This window comes from Melanerpes formicivorus, unplaced genomic scaffold, assembly GCF_026170545.1.
Source record: "Melanerpes formicivorus ecotype bairdi unplaced genomic scaffold, bMelFor1.0.p_v2 SCAF_18, whole genome shotgun sequence".
Taxonomy (NCBI): Eukaryota; Metazoa; Chordata; class Aves; order Piciformes; family Picidae; genus Melanerpes; species Melanerpes formicivorus.
The window spans coordinates 3,878,508-3,894,732 of record NW_027142370.1 but is presented as its reverse complement, the minus strand read 5'-3'; the positions used below and the strand labels follow the sequence as shown (position 1 = coordinate 3,894,732).

Sequence of the window (16,225 nt, the reverse complement as noted above, 5' to 3'; positions counted from 1 at the left end):
TCTCCCTTCCCTCCCCCCCACCGCTTGGGGGAAGCTGTTGCACCTCTCAGCGGGGAAGCACCAGGCCCGGTGGGTCAGCAAGAAGGAACAAGCCGGGCTGGCTGCGGGAGCGCTTGGGGAAATCCACCTGGCAGCGGGGCGGCCGGAGAGCCAGCGCCTGCTTCAAGGACTGTTTATGGCTTTGAAAATTAAACAACCCAAGGTGCTGCTAACTGGAATTCAGGTCTCCCCACTCCCAGGGGAGTGCCCCGATCCCAGGGCTGTGGAGTCATGCTCACTCTTGCCCTCTGGAGCTTCAGGTTTTGATTTTATTTATGATTTTTTTGTTCCACCCCCTTCCTGCTGAGCAGTCCCTTCAGAAAGAGATGTGTGAGACCCTCTCCAGCTCTGCTGTTGGGGCAGGGACACTGAGAGAATTTCTACCTCTAGTAGCAGAGGGAGCTGGACTGAGGTTTTCCAGACCCTAAAGAATGCTCACTAGCCTTCCAGTTGCTCACTGGGAGGGGAGTGCATGATTTTTGCTTCCTGCTCCTGCACATTATGGGCAGCTGATGGTGCCACATGACATGTGAAGTGGTAGGCATGTGATGGAAACACCTCTGAGCCAGGTTTTGGTGCTGACACAAGGGAGGGACGATGTGTTGTCCAGGCACGGCCTGCACAGACTGAGATGTTTCTGAATCTGTTCTGATGCTGTGCTTTCAGGCTGGGAGCCTCCATGGTAAAAGTGGAAGCTTTTCATGGACTGCAGGGTGACATTGCAGGTGAGCGAGAATGTGAGAATGAAATCTTGAATGTCAGTGGCTAAAACATGACAGATTTGGCTGTGGGAGGCTGTTGATGTATCCTGGGCAAAGCTCTTGCTGTCTCCAACAGCAGCAAAGCCTTCAGTGAGGCCCCTTGGAAAGCAGCAAGGTCTGAAGCCTGGCAGCAAAAATCACGGTGGAGCCATAAACAGGAAAGCTTTGATATTGCTGGAGTTAGGGATGAAGAGCAAGGAGAAAGGCTCACACATAGTTGTCACTGAGCTTGGTGCTCCCATGTTCTCCATCCTCCCCTCTGGCTTCTTAATGGTCTTTGCAGCAGACCCCCTAAACCCCACAGGAGCTGTCTCCTGCCCCTGCAAGGCTCTGAGCTCCCCTCTGGAAACGCGGAGGGTCCCCAGCCTCGGTTACGACGTCGCTCTCCCGAGTTCTAGTTCAGTCTCAAGCATGGAGTCTGTGCCTGTGGGCAAATCACTTCCACCTCTCTAAGATCTGGCTGTAAAACAAGGCTAATAACACCAAATTACCTACCTGTGAGAATTAATGAGATCATACTTGCTCAGCCCTTTGAAGGCATGAGGCATTACAGAAGCACTGGGGCATTATTACAGAGTGTGTTTTTAATACACGTCTAGTTTCACTTACAAATTGGAGTTTTGCTCCCTTTTTTTTTGACTGAGCAGCACTAATTAGACGTGTAGGGTAGGAAATAAATGTTTCCAGTGTTGCTCAGGCTGGAAACCAGTTAATTTCAGGCTTCTTTTGGTTTAATTGCAGCTGAAAAGACATTGAGAAAAGGTGTAATGAGCTGAGAGCGCTTTAACTTCGGGCTTTTTAATTGTCCCCTAAACTGCTTTGCTTCTGCTAGGTCACAAGATGCCAGTTAAATAGTGGAGACCTGGGTGTGGGAGCCCTTTTAGTTTGATTTTTTTGATTTTGGGTTTTTTTTTTTTCTCTTTTTAAGCATATCAAGGTAAAACGATTCCTGCTCGTTGGGTTTCATGTAAGTGCTCCTCTGCCATAAATCTCCCAGCACTTCACAAAAGTGGGTGCAGAGTTACCCTCGTTTTTACCAAGTGGGAAGCACAAAAGCAGAAGGATTTGCCTGAGGTCAAGTAAATTAGGCCTTGTCTACATGAGGAACAAGAGGCAATTTAGTCCAGCAGGTGGAAAGCACACCGTGGACACTTACCTCATTTCATTCTTGCTTTCACTTCAGTTAACTCCCATCCATTTCATCCTGGTTTAGCTTAGTGGGTTGAAAGAGAAGACTTCCTGCAGCTCACTGGGCTGGCTTGGCTCAAGTCTACAAGGAAAAGCTGAGAGACCTGGAGCTGTTTAGACTAGAGGAGAGCAACCTCAGAGGGCATCTGATCAATGCTGATTGATAGCTAAAGGGTAGGGTGCAGAAGGATGGTGCCAGATTCTTTTCAGTGGTGCACAGTGGTTGAACAAGGGACAAACTGGAACACAGGAGGTTCCATCTGAATCCAATGAGGGTGCTGGAGCCCTGGAGCAAGCTGCCCAGAGAGGCTGTGGGGGCTCCTTCTCTGGAGAGATTCCAAACCCACCTGGACTTTGAGATCCTGGGGAAACTGCTGTGGGTGACCCTGCTTTAGCAGTGGGATTAGGCTAATTTCCAGACAGCAGGAGTCAGTTCTTCACCCTCCAGTGATGGAACACAGGGCAAGGGCTTTATAGAAAATACCTGCAAGTGTCTCCAGTTTGGTGAACTGTGGTAGGGAGGTGTTTGGGGGGTGCTTTTTGGTGTGTTTCTGTTTGCCTGGGTTTTTTTTGTTTGTTTGGGGTTTTGTTGTCACTGTTTGTTTGGTTTTTGTTTGTTTGGTTGATTTTTTTAAACTTGTTTGGATTGCTTTTGGCAAGCACAAATCAGAGAAGGGTTTGGGCTCAATTATTGTATTTGGAGAGCCAGGAAATCTGGAGTATATGTCTGGCTCTCCATAGAGAGAGATGCTCACACATACTGTGTGACCAGAGCATCTTTCTCAGCAGTAGAGCGAGGTCATAGAGTGTTTCGGGTTGGAAGGGACCTTAATGATCGAGTTCCAACTCCTCTGCCACAGCTTTGGAAAGCAAAGGCAGGGAGTTGGTGCCTGACAGGCAGCCCCGGGGCGAGCCGGGTAGCCCCCGCGGCACGGCGGTACCATGGACAGCGGTGGGACACCACCAGCGTCCACCCGGAGAGACCTGCGGGCTCCCAGCTGCCGGGAGCCATCCTCATCGTCTCCTCCGAGCATGATGGGGTGCCTTTCCTCCCCCGCCACCCATGCTTCATATCCTCAGCCTCTGAGAACTTCTCTTGCTCCAGCAGGTTGTCTTCAGCTAGGCTGGCTACTGCAAAGCCTTTCAAACGGTTTGAGATGGTTCCAGAGAGCTGGCACATGGAATTCTTTGGAAGAAATTATTTACTATGAGACTGGTCAGACATCAGCACACATTGCCCAGAACTGTGGGTGGTGCATCCCTGGGAGTGTTCAAGGCCAGGTTGGATGGGGCTTTGAGCAACCTGGTCTAGTGGAAGGTGTCCCTGCCCATGGCAGTGGAGGCTTTGGACTAGATAGTCTTTAAGTCTTTAGTCTTTAAGTTCCTATCCAAGGATACATATAGGGTACATAGATCTCCCCTGCATGGGGGATAATCAGTGGTGTGACAGGTGGATGGGGGGACTCACCAAGGTTGCTGATCCTGACAGAGTGAGGAGCAATGGTTTCAAACTGGAAAAGGGTAGGTTTAGATTGGACATTAGAGGTTCTTCACTGTGAGGGTGGTGAGGCATTGGACAAGGTTGTCCTGAGAAGCTGTGGATACTCTCCCCCTGGAAACATTCAAGGCCAGAAGAATCTGTAATATCAGCTATTTCTGAGAAAGGGAATTTGATTGCCTTCTGGGGCTGTGGATCTCCACCACTTCTAACTCCTAAAGATACCTCCATAAGGCCAAGGGCAGGCAATGAACCTTGTTGTGGTAGAAGGAAGTTACTTGTTCTGGCACCCCTCTGCTCAGCAGGAGGAAAGAGTGCTGAGAGGTGATTAGAAAAACATCTCTCAGGTTGCATGTTAAAAACCTATAATTTAATTTATAGCAACAAAAAAGAACCACCTTTGAGCCTGGGGAGGAGCAATGTAGAGCAAAGTGGCTGTAGATGCTAATCAGGCTTTGTGGAGAGCACAAAAGAGCTTAAACTGCAAAAGAAAGCTAATTGCAAAACCTCAGGTGAGAAACCCACCTCCAAGCATTATTCTGCCACACCTCTGATCAGGACATTGGTGCTGAGCACAGGGAACTGAGGACATCAAAGCAGCAGTTCTGCATAAGCAAGGAGCACCAGGAATTGCTGAGAAAAGAGCTCAGTGATGTCATAAGCATAAGAAGTAGAAAGGGGATGTCAGGCCTTCATGTGATGCGTGTAGTTAATGAGGGTGTGGAGATCACTCAGATTTCTTCTGTACTTGGTGAATATTACACTGTGGGTTTCTGGCTTGCTGGACATGGCTGGGCTCACAGTAGGTGGACACTGGCCCATCAGTTCAGCAGTGGTTCTGGGGCCAAGGAAGGCTGCCCATGGTGGATGGACAAGATGATCTGAGGGTGGTTGCTTGGGGATGTTATCAGCACAGCTGTTCAAGCACTGAAAGGACACCATGAAACGTTTGACCTGTGTTTCAGAAGTGTCCAGGGGCTCCTCTTGAGGGTCACAGCTGCATTGTGCTTGGCACTGTACAAATACTCCTTGGCCTGAGGTGGTTGTCATCCATAGAGGGTCAGAACAGACAAAGGCTGGATTATGGACTCCCTTTCTTAAGTTGGGAATGTGTCAGGCTTTGCAACACCCAGTTGTTTGAGGCTGAGGAATGGAGGAGTTTGCATGTGGTTGTGGACAATGGGTTGGATATCATAGAGTCATAGCATGGTAGGGGTTGGAAGGGACTTTAATGGTCTTCTTGTCCTACCTCCCTGCAGCCAGCAGGGACATCTGCAACTAGATTAGATTGCTCAGCCCTCAGATCACTCCTAAGGCTTCCTCTGGCCCTGCTCTGACAGGTCCATGGCTCTCCTGTCCAGAGCTGGCCCCAGCACCGCAGGTGGGCATCTCAGCAGAGCAGAGGGGCAGAATCTCCTCCCTCCACCTGGTGCCTGTGCTGCTGCCCAGGACATGGCTGGATCTGGTCTGTGAGTGCACATTGCCAGCTCATGTCCAAGTTTTCACCCACCAGCACCCCCAAGTCCTTCTCCACAGGGCTGTCACAACATGCTGTATTCCAGAGGCAGATCCCTCTGCATTAGGATAATTGGGATGGTCCTGGCAGAGGCTTCCTTCTTACATTTAGTACAAGCGTGTATGTCTGAGGGAGGATACTGTGATGCTGGGAGGATTGATTTCTGGGGTGGTTCTATCCTTCTGAAGTTGAGAGAACTGTGAGGAGTTTGCTTTGAAAGACTGGCTCTGCTGGGCAGTCCCACCTGTACGAAAAAGAGGAGTGGAAAGCCCTAAAGTGGTAAGACCTTGGGTCTCCCATGGTTGCAGCTTTATAGCATCTAGGAATGACCCATCTCCTTGCCAGCCAGCCTGCTGATTTATACCATCCATTGGCTGATCTCTCTTATCAGACTTTCCTTTGGGTACCACCAGTTGGTTCTCTCTGGGTGCAGTTCTGTATTAGGCAACATTCTGTCTACCACCAAAGCTTTCATGGGACCTTGGGGACAGGCTTTTGACATGCCCAGACAAGCACTGCAAAAACTGTTTCTCAGTGCAAGTTTCCCACAGCCAAAGAAATTCCTTACAGGGGCCACACCTGCCTCTGAACTTGTTTAACACCAGCCTACTGAATGGGTGAAGCTGATAGGGACTAGAACCCTCTGGAAAACACACAGCCCAGCCCAATCTGAACATCTTTACCTGGGGCAAAACTTTCCTCCGTGGAGAAGGTGACAGATGTCAACCCCACTTCTCTGTTTCTCTTGATGTTTCTGCCATGACACCCACAGCAGGGGCTGAATGGAGAAAGTGCTGGCAGTGAGAAATGTACCTCTGCAAGAAGCTTGCATCAAAATTATTCCTCATCATAGACTTCAGCTGGGCCTGCAGAGGAATCTGGAGTCTGAAGCCCCACCATGAAGTTCTTGGGTGGGTTGTGACCTTTGCCTTTTCCTGGCAACACTCGCTTTGTTTTTCACTTGGAACAAGTTTTTCCAGGTCTGGAAGTGTCCCAAGTGAGAAGCAAAAACCTGATGTCTCAGCTGCTTTAAAGGCTCATGAGAACACCTCTGAGAGGGTTTCAAAGTCATCCATCCTCAGCCTGGAAACAAAATCAGGTCTGCACCTTGCTTTTGAAGCAAGATGAGGAAATTTAAGGCAATGGGAACCAAGAGAACTGATTTCAGTGGGTTTGGTCTTCTGTCCAACACCAAGCAGGTGTAAAATCTCTGCAGTCAGTAGAGACAGAACAGCTGGATGGAGAGATCCTCTTGAGCTGTTAGACACTGGTCCCTTGGAGAACTCTCCCTCAGGAATCCTTAAGCTGTTGATTGCCAGGAACTGGGCAAAGAAACCGAGGGAATGCTTGCTCCCTCCTTGTCCTCACTCTGTTATTCTTGGGTATACTCTTTCCTGGGCCATATTCCAACACAACAATGGAGGTAGGGAATGAGGGTAGATGGACTAGCAGTGGAACATGGTGATCCACTGGTCTAAAAGTGCAGTGGTTAGCTTCATTCTTAAGTGTGGGAAGTTAACTTTGTCTCCATGAGACCCACCACATCCAGGTGCTGAATTAGTTGCCTTTGCATCTAGCTGGGCTCTAATCTACAATGGTTTGGCAAGAAGGACATCTGCATCATCTTTCTTCATCTCAAAGAAGCTTATATTCTAGTATTAAGCATTGGAAAGAGGACCTGGAGCTTTCATGACTGCTGGGGAGTGTGCAGACATGGCAGGGAACGAGACAGTGCTCCACTCCTAGGCTGCACTCAACCATCACAGCTGTGTTTGTGGGACACTCCTGACACTTGAGCCTGGGGCCATTATCTTGGTGGGTAAGTTGGAACTACAGGATTCTTGGCTCACTTCACCTGTCAAGAGCTTCCCTGCATGGTTCCTGAGCTAGAGATAGGACTTTCCATTTCATTTTCCCTTCATGAAGTGGAGGACAACTTTGGTGGTGGTACATCTTAGGAACAGTCCCTTTATCTTCATTAGGTTCTCTTTTTGCCTGCTTATTGATGTGCAACTGAAACCCATGCTGAGTCTGGCCGAGGGCCATGTGAAACCATGTGGTTGCAGCTAGTGGAAAACTTTGGAGCAGAATCCCATGGGAACAAAAAAGGAGCACCCTCTGTGGGGTCCAGAGCTGCCACTGTGTAGGACAAAGCAGGCAGATGTGGAATGAGACTCTGTGACTTCTGATGGAGGCTTTTGCATAAGAGCAGTGTGATTGTTTTGCAGGATGCTGAGTTTTTGGCTGAAGGCAAGGCACACAGATGAAGGCTTATGAGTGTCAGCTGTGTAGCCCATGGACCTGCGTGTGTCTGCAGGTTTGCATGTCACGTTTGAGGCTTGCTCAGATCCATCTGCTGTGCTGAATCACAGGAGCAGGTGAGTTATCTGAGTGAGATGGGAATCTTCCCTTTCCCCTCCTCGCAGCTGGCTCAGGAGTGTGTCACTGGCAAAACTCCCTGCAGGTCCATGACTTAGAAAGCCCTCTGATAAATTACTAATACTAAGCACTCCTTGGAGACAGAGGCTGGAACTGGCAAAGGGTGTTCGGGCTGCAGCTGTGTCTCAAGCCAGACCTCTGGAAGCCTTCAGTTAATGCTAAGAGGACTTGATAATTGAGGGAGCTTTAATTTCCAATCCACATGGAGTAAATGTGGTTGCAAAGCACAGAGGCTCTCTGTGAAATTTGAGTCAGGTTCACCAGGCTCTTCTCTGGTGTGGCTCTTTCACAGTACAGTCCATGGCAGCTCAAGTATCCACCCATAAGGAATCTTAGAGCCTGCACCTAGGGAGGAATAACCCCCTGCACCAGTAGAGAGTAGGGGCTGACCTGCAGGAAAGCATCTCTGGGGAGAAGGACCTGAGAGTCCTGGTGGACAAGTTCACCATGAGCCAGCAAACTGCCCTCATGGCCAAAGAAGGCCAATAGTCTCCTGGGGTACATTAAGTGGAGTGTGGCCAGCAGGTCAAGTGAGGTTCTTCTGCCTCTCTGTTTTGTCCTAGGGAGGCCACATCCAGTTCTGGTCTCTCCAGATCAAGAGGAACAGGGAACTACTGGAGAAAGTCCAATGGAGGCTACACAGATGCTGAGGGGGACTGGAACATCTCTGTGAGAAGGAAAGGCTGAGAGCCCTGGGGCTGTTGAGGCTGGAGGAGAGGAGCCTAACAGGGGATCTGATAAATCCTGATCAATAGGTAAAGGGGATGGGGGGGCAAGAGGATGGGACCAATCTTGTCTTAGTGGTGCTTAATGATAGGGCAAGGGGCAATGGGCACAAACTAAACCCCAGGAGGTTCTATCTTCGTTGTTTTCCCATGAGCCTTTTGAATTTACATTAGCTGTGGGTCTGACTCATCTGTGCCTCAGACATTTGTGTATGAGACTGGGCTGGGCTGTAAGAGAGGTCAGGTAGTTTCCCTTCTCTCTTCCACGCTTGCATGGGGAAGAAATCCAATCAGGGATCAAAAATCAGCAATTTGGTCCCAGAACTGGGACCCAGGAACTATTATGGGGTTAAAAAGGAAACAGAAATCCCTGCTGGTGCTGGGGACAGGAGGAGATGGAGCAGGGAAGGGTGTGAAAAGCTGGAGAAAGGAATGACTAACATTTCTCAGAGCAGTATCTTCAGTAGTACTTCCATATGCCCAACACTTAGCTTCCATGGTCCTGTCCCCTTCCCCTGTCAGTCTGTCTGATTAGCTTCTGAGAGGCAGGAGGGAGAGACAGACTTTTGCTGTCAGAGCAGGACTTGAAGAATGTGCTTGATGTATGGCCTCGGGTGAAAGAAAGTGCTGATCAGCTGCTGCTGTGGTGAGCACCAGCCATCAAGGGGAGGAAATGAAGCAGAGGTTGGGGGGGAATCCACACTCCCCTACCTCAGGGGATGCTCTGCAAAGCACAGCTCTCAAAGTGGGGTCTTTGCAGCTAAACTGGGGCTACAAATGCTTTGGCAGTGCCTAGGACTGAAGAGAAGCCACTCAGTAGCTGAGAACAGGCTCAGGAAAAAGCCAGGCTCGCTCTGCACTGAGATCAGCATGGCCCCAGGACTTGTGTCCTGCACCTGTGTCTGCTGGCTCATCTTGCACAAGGCTACTGGAGGGAAGCTCAACTCACTCCAGATGTGAAAACTGCAGCATCTTTATGAGGAGGAAAAAGCTGAGAGACCTGTGCTGCTCAACCTGAAGAAGAGCAGCCTAAGAGGGGATCTGATCAATGCTGATCAATAGTTGAAGGGTAGGAGTCAAGAATGTAAGGCCAGACTCTTCTTAGTGGTGTCCAGTGCCAGGACAAGGGACAAGGGGCACAAACTGGAACCCAGAAAGTTCCACCTAAAACATAAGGAAAAGCCTCTTTGGTGTGGAGGTGCTGGAGCCCTGGGGCAGGCTGCCCAGAGAGCTTGTGGAGTCTCCTTCTCTGGAGAGATTCCAAAGCTGCCTGGACATTGTGATCCTGAGCAACCTGCTGTGGGTGACCCTGCTTCAGCAAGGGTTTGGAGTAGATGATCTCCAGAGGTCCTTTCCAACTCTTACCATTCTGTGAATCTGTGGTTGTGTTCTGCCTGGAGGTCAGCTACCCCCTGCAGGTGACTTTGCCTTTCAAGGTCCTCTTGCTTGTCAGACCCAACTCTGCTGCTGGAGGATGCAGCATTAGGAGCAGTGGGACTCCTACATCATCTTCCTGCGTGGCCAGGTGGGAAGGCAGCTTGTGAGAGTCTTGTAAAGGCTGGGATGCTAGACACCCCCAGTGATTAAAGGCCCCAGGGCAGCTGAGAAGGGTCAGAGGAGCCAGGTGGAGGTGGCAGTGGTAGCTTAATTTGGATTCTGCTGAACCTCTGGGAGCTGGGTGTGTGAAGCCCTTGGTGTGTGTGTGATCTTTGAGCATCACCTGGGCATCGTGTACCAACGTGCCTTCGACCTTGGGCCTGCAGACCTCATTGCCTCCAGGAAATGCTGAGTCCGTGAACTCGTCAGGTTTCAGGCCAGTGGAGTGAGGATGAGACCCACCCTCAGATGCATTAGATAGAAGGAATTAGGAGATGGAAGATAAAAATCTGATGCAGCAGCTGACCTCAGAGCAAAGAAAGTGAGGGGAGAGGCTCGAGGTGATGACTTTCCCTGGCATTTTTTCTCTCTCTCCTTATTAGTTCTTATTTCAGCTATAGAATGTTTTGAGTTGGAAAGGCCCTTCAAAGGTCATCTAGTCCAACACCTCTCCAGTCAGATGGGACATCTGCAACTAGAGCAGGTTGCTCAGAGCCCCAAACAACCTGACCTGGGATGTTTCCAAGGGTTGGGACATCTACCACTTCGCTGGGCAACCTGGGTCACAGTTTTGCCAACCTCAGCATAAATATTTTCTTCCTCCTTTCTAGTCTAAGTCTCTCTCTTTTAGTTTCAAACCATCCCCCCTGGTTCTGTCACACAGGCCCTGCTAAAAAGTCTGTCCCCTTGCTACATCACACATCATTATGAGCCACAGTCTAAATGATGATGGTGCTGAGCCTTCCAAATGTTGTCCCTGTAGTCCACGGAGGAAGCCTCCTGTGCTGAGTTAAGCAACAGAGGTGTGTGTTTGGTGTGTGTCACACAGTGTGTGTCTTGCTCCAGTTTGTGTGGCTTAGAGGAGTCCATCCAACAGGATGCAGCTATGGAAGTGATATTCCAGGGCAGCTCCCTGCAGGATAAACTTTTGCCATGGGGAATCCTTTCTGAGCTGCAGTGATGTCATGGACTACAGGCAGTCAGAGCATCCCCATGTAGGCAAAGCAGGGCAGCTGGCCCAAAACCCATGAACAGTCCAAGTTGCAGAGTCAGCCTGATCCTTCTGTCCTGATATTGCTACTTGTGCTCAGGCCTCCCAGTTCCAGGCTTTGCTGAGTAGAAGGGAAGCAAAGAGATTCCTATGCCTGTGTGCACGTTGAAGCCTCCACCCTCATCACCTTGAAGACCTTTAGAAGATCTTTCAAGATTGCCCCAGAAGAGAGGCTTTGGGGCTGGGTATGAGGATACTTCTCTTACTTAAGCTCATATAGCTGATTGACTTCAGAGGTGGCTTCTCTCTTTGTGTTGGGGCAGTGAATAATAAGAAAACCACCCAACCCAGACCTCCTTCCATCTGTGGCACGGCAGAGAGCAGTTCAGTATGCCAAGAAGGTTCTCCTCACTGCTGTGATCCTTTTCTTCTTGCATTGGTGTTGAAACCTGCAGCAGACAGGTAGGTTTTATGGGTGTCTTTCAGCAAAGGAAAAGAATCAAGACATCCAGGTGGCTACTCCCTGCCATAAATCTTTTATGCATTGGTAGAGAAAGACCAAACAACATCAGATTTGCAAGTCACAGTAAGTGTTGTAGGTGTAACCAGGCTCCTGTAAGCAAGTGCAAGCAAATGTTGAGGTTTGCTGAGGGTCAGATAGGAGACAATGGGCTAAAGTTCTTTGCTTGTGCCAAATACTACTGTCTGGACCTCTGTAGTTTCATGTCTGGGAAGAATATGCCTCCCTGTCATAAAGCTTTTCCTATTCCTGAAAGGTTAGGGGTGGAAAGCAGTTCTGTGGAGAAGGCCCTGGAAGTCCTGGTGGACAGCAAGCTCACCATGAGCCAACAATTTGCTCTTATCACTAAGAAGGCAAATGCTCTCCTGGAGTGCATTAAAAGGAGCATGGCCAACATATCTAGGCAAGTTCTGCTCTGCCCTACTGAGGCCATGTTTGCAGTTCTGAGCCCACTTTTGGGTTCCTCAATTCAAGAGGAACTACTGGAGAGAGTCTGGTGGAGGCTATGCAGATGCTGAGGGCCCTGGATTACCTCTCTGAGCAGGAAAGGCTGAGAGCCCTGGGGCTGTTGAGCCTGGAGAAGAGCAGCCCCCGAGGGGATCAGAGCAATGCTCAGCAAGAGCTGAAGGGCAAGTGTCAGGGGGGATGGGGCCAGACTCTCCTCAGTGCCTCCTAGTGATGGGACAAGGGGCAATGGGCATCTGAACATGAGTTAAAACTTTGGTGTGAGGGTGCTGGAGGCCTGGAGCAGGCTGCCCAGAGAGGTTGTGGATTCTCCTCTGGAGAGATTCCAAACCCCTGGGGAGATTCCAAACCGCCTGGACACTGCTGTGCTGGGCAGCCTGCTGTGGTTGGCCTTGCTTTGGCAGGGGAGTTGGACTGGATGGTCTCCAGAGGTCCCTTCAGATCCCTACCACGTAGGGGTTCTGTGGAAAGCTTCTCTCAAACATTTGTTTTTCTTTTCAGTGGTGCACAGCTGGGGTTGTGTAGCCTACACCTCCGTGCCCTGCCACCGCAGTGGCACCCATGCAGGGAGCAAATGAGTAAGACAGAGATGTGCTTGGTGCTCCAACAGTGCAAAGAAACTAAAGAGGACACACAGGCCAGATCCTCAGCCAGAGTAAACTAGAGCAGCACTGATTTATGGCAGCAGAGAAAATGGACCAAAGGGATCCCAGTTCCATTTGTTGCTGCAGGAGAAGGGTGGAGGGGGTCAGCTCAGGCTCTCTGCAGACTGGTGCTTATGATACCAGGGGCATGACCTCCTGGAGCTGACGGTGCCAGCAAGTCTGCCCACAGATAGCACAGCCATGCCCCAGCCCTTGCTGCAGTATTCTGCTCTGCCTTGATCTGCTGCACTGGTCACAGGAGTTATTGCTCTGCAGTCTGACCTTCTGCTCCACAGCAGGAACCCAAATGCTCTTTGGGGCTGGAAGCAGCTGCAATGGTGAAGGTGAGTGAGGAACAGGAGTGCAGGGACTGAAGGGGTGTACAGTGGCAGAGGACTCATTGCTGAGGCAGGAGTGAGATGGGGAAGTCAGGGGAAGGGAGCTACAGCCCCCTTAGCCCACCTCCCTGGGAGATTTGCCCCTGCCACCTGCATTGAGGTAGAGAGCAAAAGCGAATTCAAGCTGTCAGTCCCTGAATGTGCTTTTCTGTTTGCTGCTGATGTCACTGCACTGGGGTTGGGGCAATCCCCAGTACCAACATAGGGTGGGAGATGATGGGATGGAGAGCAGCCCTGCAGAGAAGGACTTGGGGGTACTGATGGGTGAAAAGCTGGACATGAGCCAGCATAGGGCTCTCACAGACCCAACCATGTCCTTGTCTGACCCCCTGCAGCATGGGCAGCAGGTGGAGGGAGGGGATTCTGCCCTTCTGCTCTGCTGGGACCCCACCTGCAGTGCTGGGGTCAGCTCTGGAGTCCCCTGCACAGCACAGACAGGGACCTGATGGAATGGGCCAGAGGAAGCCTCGAAAGTGATCTGAGGGCTGGAAGCCCTCTGCTGTGAGGCCAGGCTGAGGGAGTTGGGGTTGTTCAATATGAAGATGAGAAGCCTCTGGGGAGACTTTCTTGTGGCCTTCAACTATTTAAAGGGGGCAGTCGGAAAGCTGGGGACAGCCTTTCAGCAGGATCTGTTGTGACAGGGCAAGGGGTGATGGCTTCAATGCAGAAAAGGGAGGTTTAGACTAGAGAAAATGAAGGGGGGGTTTTTGAGAGTGGTGAGACCCTAGCCCAGGCTGCCCAGAGAGTTGATAGGTGCCCTGGAACCATCCCAGGTCAGGTTGCTGGGGCTCTGAGCAACCTGCTCTAGTTGCAGCTGTCCCTGCTGACTGGAGAGGTGTTGGGCTAGATGACCTTTAAGGGTTCCTTCCAACCCAAACCATTGTATGATTTGAGCAAGGTAGGCCTGGTTTCATCCCAAAGAAGCAGCAGCAGCAGCATGGTGGGCAGGTAAAGAACCACCTGCAGGTGGCATTTGAGATAAACAAAGCAATTAAACTTTTACTTTTTCCTTCCATAAAGGGGAAGAGCAGTGGAGAAGAGGCAGGAATGTGGCTCCCTATTCCTGTTCCTTAATGAGCTCGGGGGTGGAGGTTTGACAGACTGGCTGGCAGTCATGGCAGGGCAATGACAGTGCTTTGCACTTAGCACCTTTTACCTGGGGGATCTCAAAGCCCTGTATAAACATCCACTCAGCTCCTGGCACTGCAGAGCTGCATTGTTCTTTTGATCTAGCAGAAGGGAGGGCAGGGCGATTGGGAGCAGGAAGATTAGAAAAGAGAGATAAAGAGAAATAAAAATCCCTCTGTGCCTTTGGTTGGGCTACAAACTGCTGCTCAGAAGAGAGCAAGCCTGTAGCTCTCAGTGCCAGACCTGGCTCAAGCCTGTGGCCTTCCAGCAGTGATCATCCTTGGTCTTGACCCTTGAAAGCAGCCTGGGACAGTAGTGTGGCTCTGGTGATGTTTTGGGGCTGGGCTGTTATCTTTCTCAGGGCCCTTTGCAGCTGTCCCTAAGGCACCCTGTGACATCCATGTGGCAGGAAGGCTTCCTGAAACAAGACCATGAATATTGGCTCTTGCTTACCACCCTGCTCCTTGCCCTCTTGCTTCAGCATCGAGACCTCCTTGCTTCTGAGTCCCGGAGTTTTGTTTGTCCTCCTAGTGGGCTGCTGCACCTCCTGCAGTGCTTAAGGGAGAAATCAACTGAGGAGCATCAAGGTGCCAACCTTTTGGCCCCTCATATACACCCAGGGTGTGAAGGCAGCAGAGCAGGTTTGGCCAGGGCAGAAGCAGGAGCAGGCGAGCATGCAAATGGCAGTGGCAGGATGGAGTCCTGCTGGCGCCTGCTGCATGATTCTCTATCACTCAAGTGATGCTTGGCTGCCTGGCATGGTGTGGCCATGGTGAAGCCTGGTCACTGACAGACGTCTTGTGCAACTTGGATGGGGTGAACCCAAGGTTTCAGTACGCACTTCAGCTTTGGTTTTGGTTCCTCTAAGGGCCACCAAGACAGATTTCCTACTGGTTATGCCTGCACATACCTGTATCATGACCCCAGGAGATTCAAACTGGAAGTGTGCAAGGCTGACCTGGCCCCACAGACCTTCCAGACTGAACAACTCTCCTCAGAAATGGCTGGTGGAAGGATCTGATGACCTTTAAAGATCCCTTCCAGACTGGAGAACTCCTCAGAAATGGCTGGTGGAAAGATCTGACGACCTTTAAAGATCTCTTCCAGACTGGAGAACTCCTCAGAAATGCCTGGTGGAAGGATCTGATGACCTTTAAAGATCTCTTCCAACCCAAAGCATTCTATGATTCCATGAAATTTACCTCTTCTGTAATACCACTGCTGCCCAGGCAGGCAGAAATACCAGCAGCTGGCAACAGCTGGCAGTCCAGACATCTTTGTGGGGAGCCAATACTTCCACTACATTCTTGGCCAGGGTGCTGCTGGTAGCTCAGTCTATGAGAGCAGCCAGGAGTGCTGGATGCTACCCTGCAGCATCAGAATAGAATAAACCTTTATTATTAGAATAAACCAAACCAGGTTGGAAGAGACCTTCAAGATCATCGTGTCCAACCCATCAACCAAGCCAACCCACCCAAACAGCTAACCCATGGCACCAAGCACCCCAGCAAGTCTCCTTCTGAACACCTCCAATGACGGCGACTCCACCACCTCCCTGGGCAGCCCATTCCAATGGGCAATCACTCTCTCTGTATAGAACTTCTTCCTAACATCCAACCTGAACCTCCCCTGGCACAGCCTGAGACTGTGTCCTCTTGCTCTGGTGCTGATTGCCTGGGAGAAGAGACCATCATCCGCCTGTCTACAACCTCCCTTCAGGTAGTTGTAGAGAGTGATAAGGTCACCCCTGGGTGGGAACAGAGAATTTTGCCCCCAGGACTCGGCGACAGCCACTCTCACATTGTATCCACAAGCTGCTCAAAGGCTTCATTGAGCAGCTTGATGGATGCTGCTCCACTTCTTGCTTTCAAGTTGCTAAAGCAGCCACAGTGGAAATGCTAACTGCTGGTTCTCATCTTTTTGCAGTCAGCTACCAAGAGCCTGGGTGAAGCCCTTCAAAACCCTCTCAGCAACCCAACTTCCTCACAGACCAAACCGGCTCTGCCTCGTTCTGGAGAAGCAGAAGCAGCAGCAGCAAAAGGGAAAACCCACCTCCTTTTTGTCAGGTTTCAACACATTTCTTATCACCCTTGGGAAGCTCATTAACCACTTCTTCTGGTTGTTTTTTTTTTTCTTGTTTTAATGAAAGATTATATTGGCTGAATCTCTGACTAATTTTTTTGGGTTGCCTTAGCTGAGTAATAAATAGTCTGTGTGCTTATCTCAGTGACAGATGGCTTCTGTGTTGTAATAGATGGTATCTCTGGTTTATGCTAGAGCTCTCCTGTCCCTGGAGGCATTCTTCAGAAAAAGAAAA

General features: G+C 50.4%; 1 long non-coding RNA gene across 1 annotated transcript; it reads left to right on the top strand.

The window, feature by feature from the left end:
- Positions 1 to 533: 533 nt before the first annotated feature.
- LOC137446742 (uncharacterized) lies at positions 534 to 16,138 on the top strand. Its single transcript, XR_010988706.1, has 4 exons — positions 534 to 764; positions 7,231 to 7,380; positions 8,005 to 8,196; positions 15,835 to 16,138. It is a non-coding gene; the product is annotated as an uncharacterized lncRNA (long non-coding RNA).
- The last annotated feature ends 87 nt before the right edge of the window (positions 16,139 to 16,225 follow it).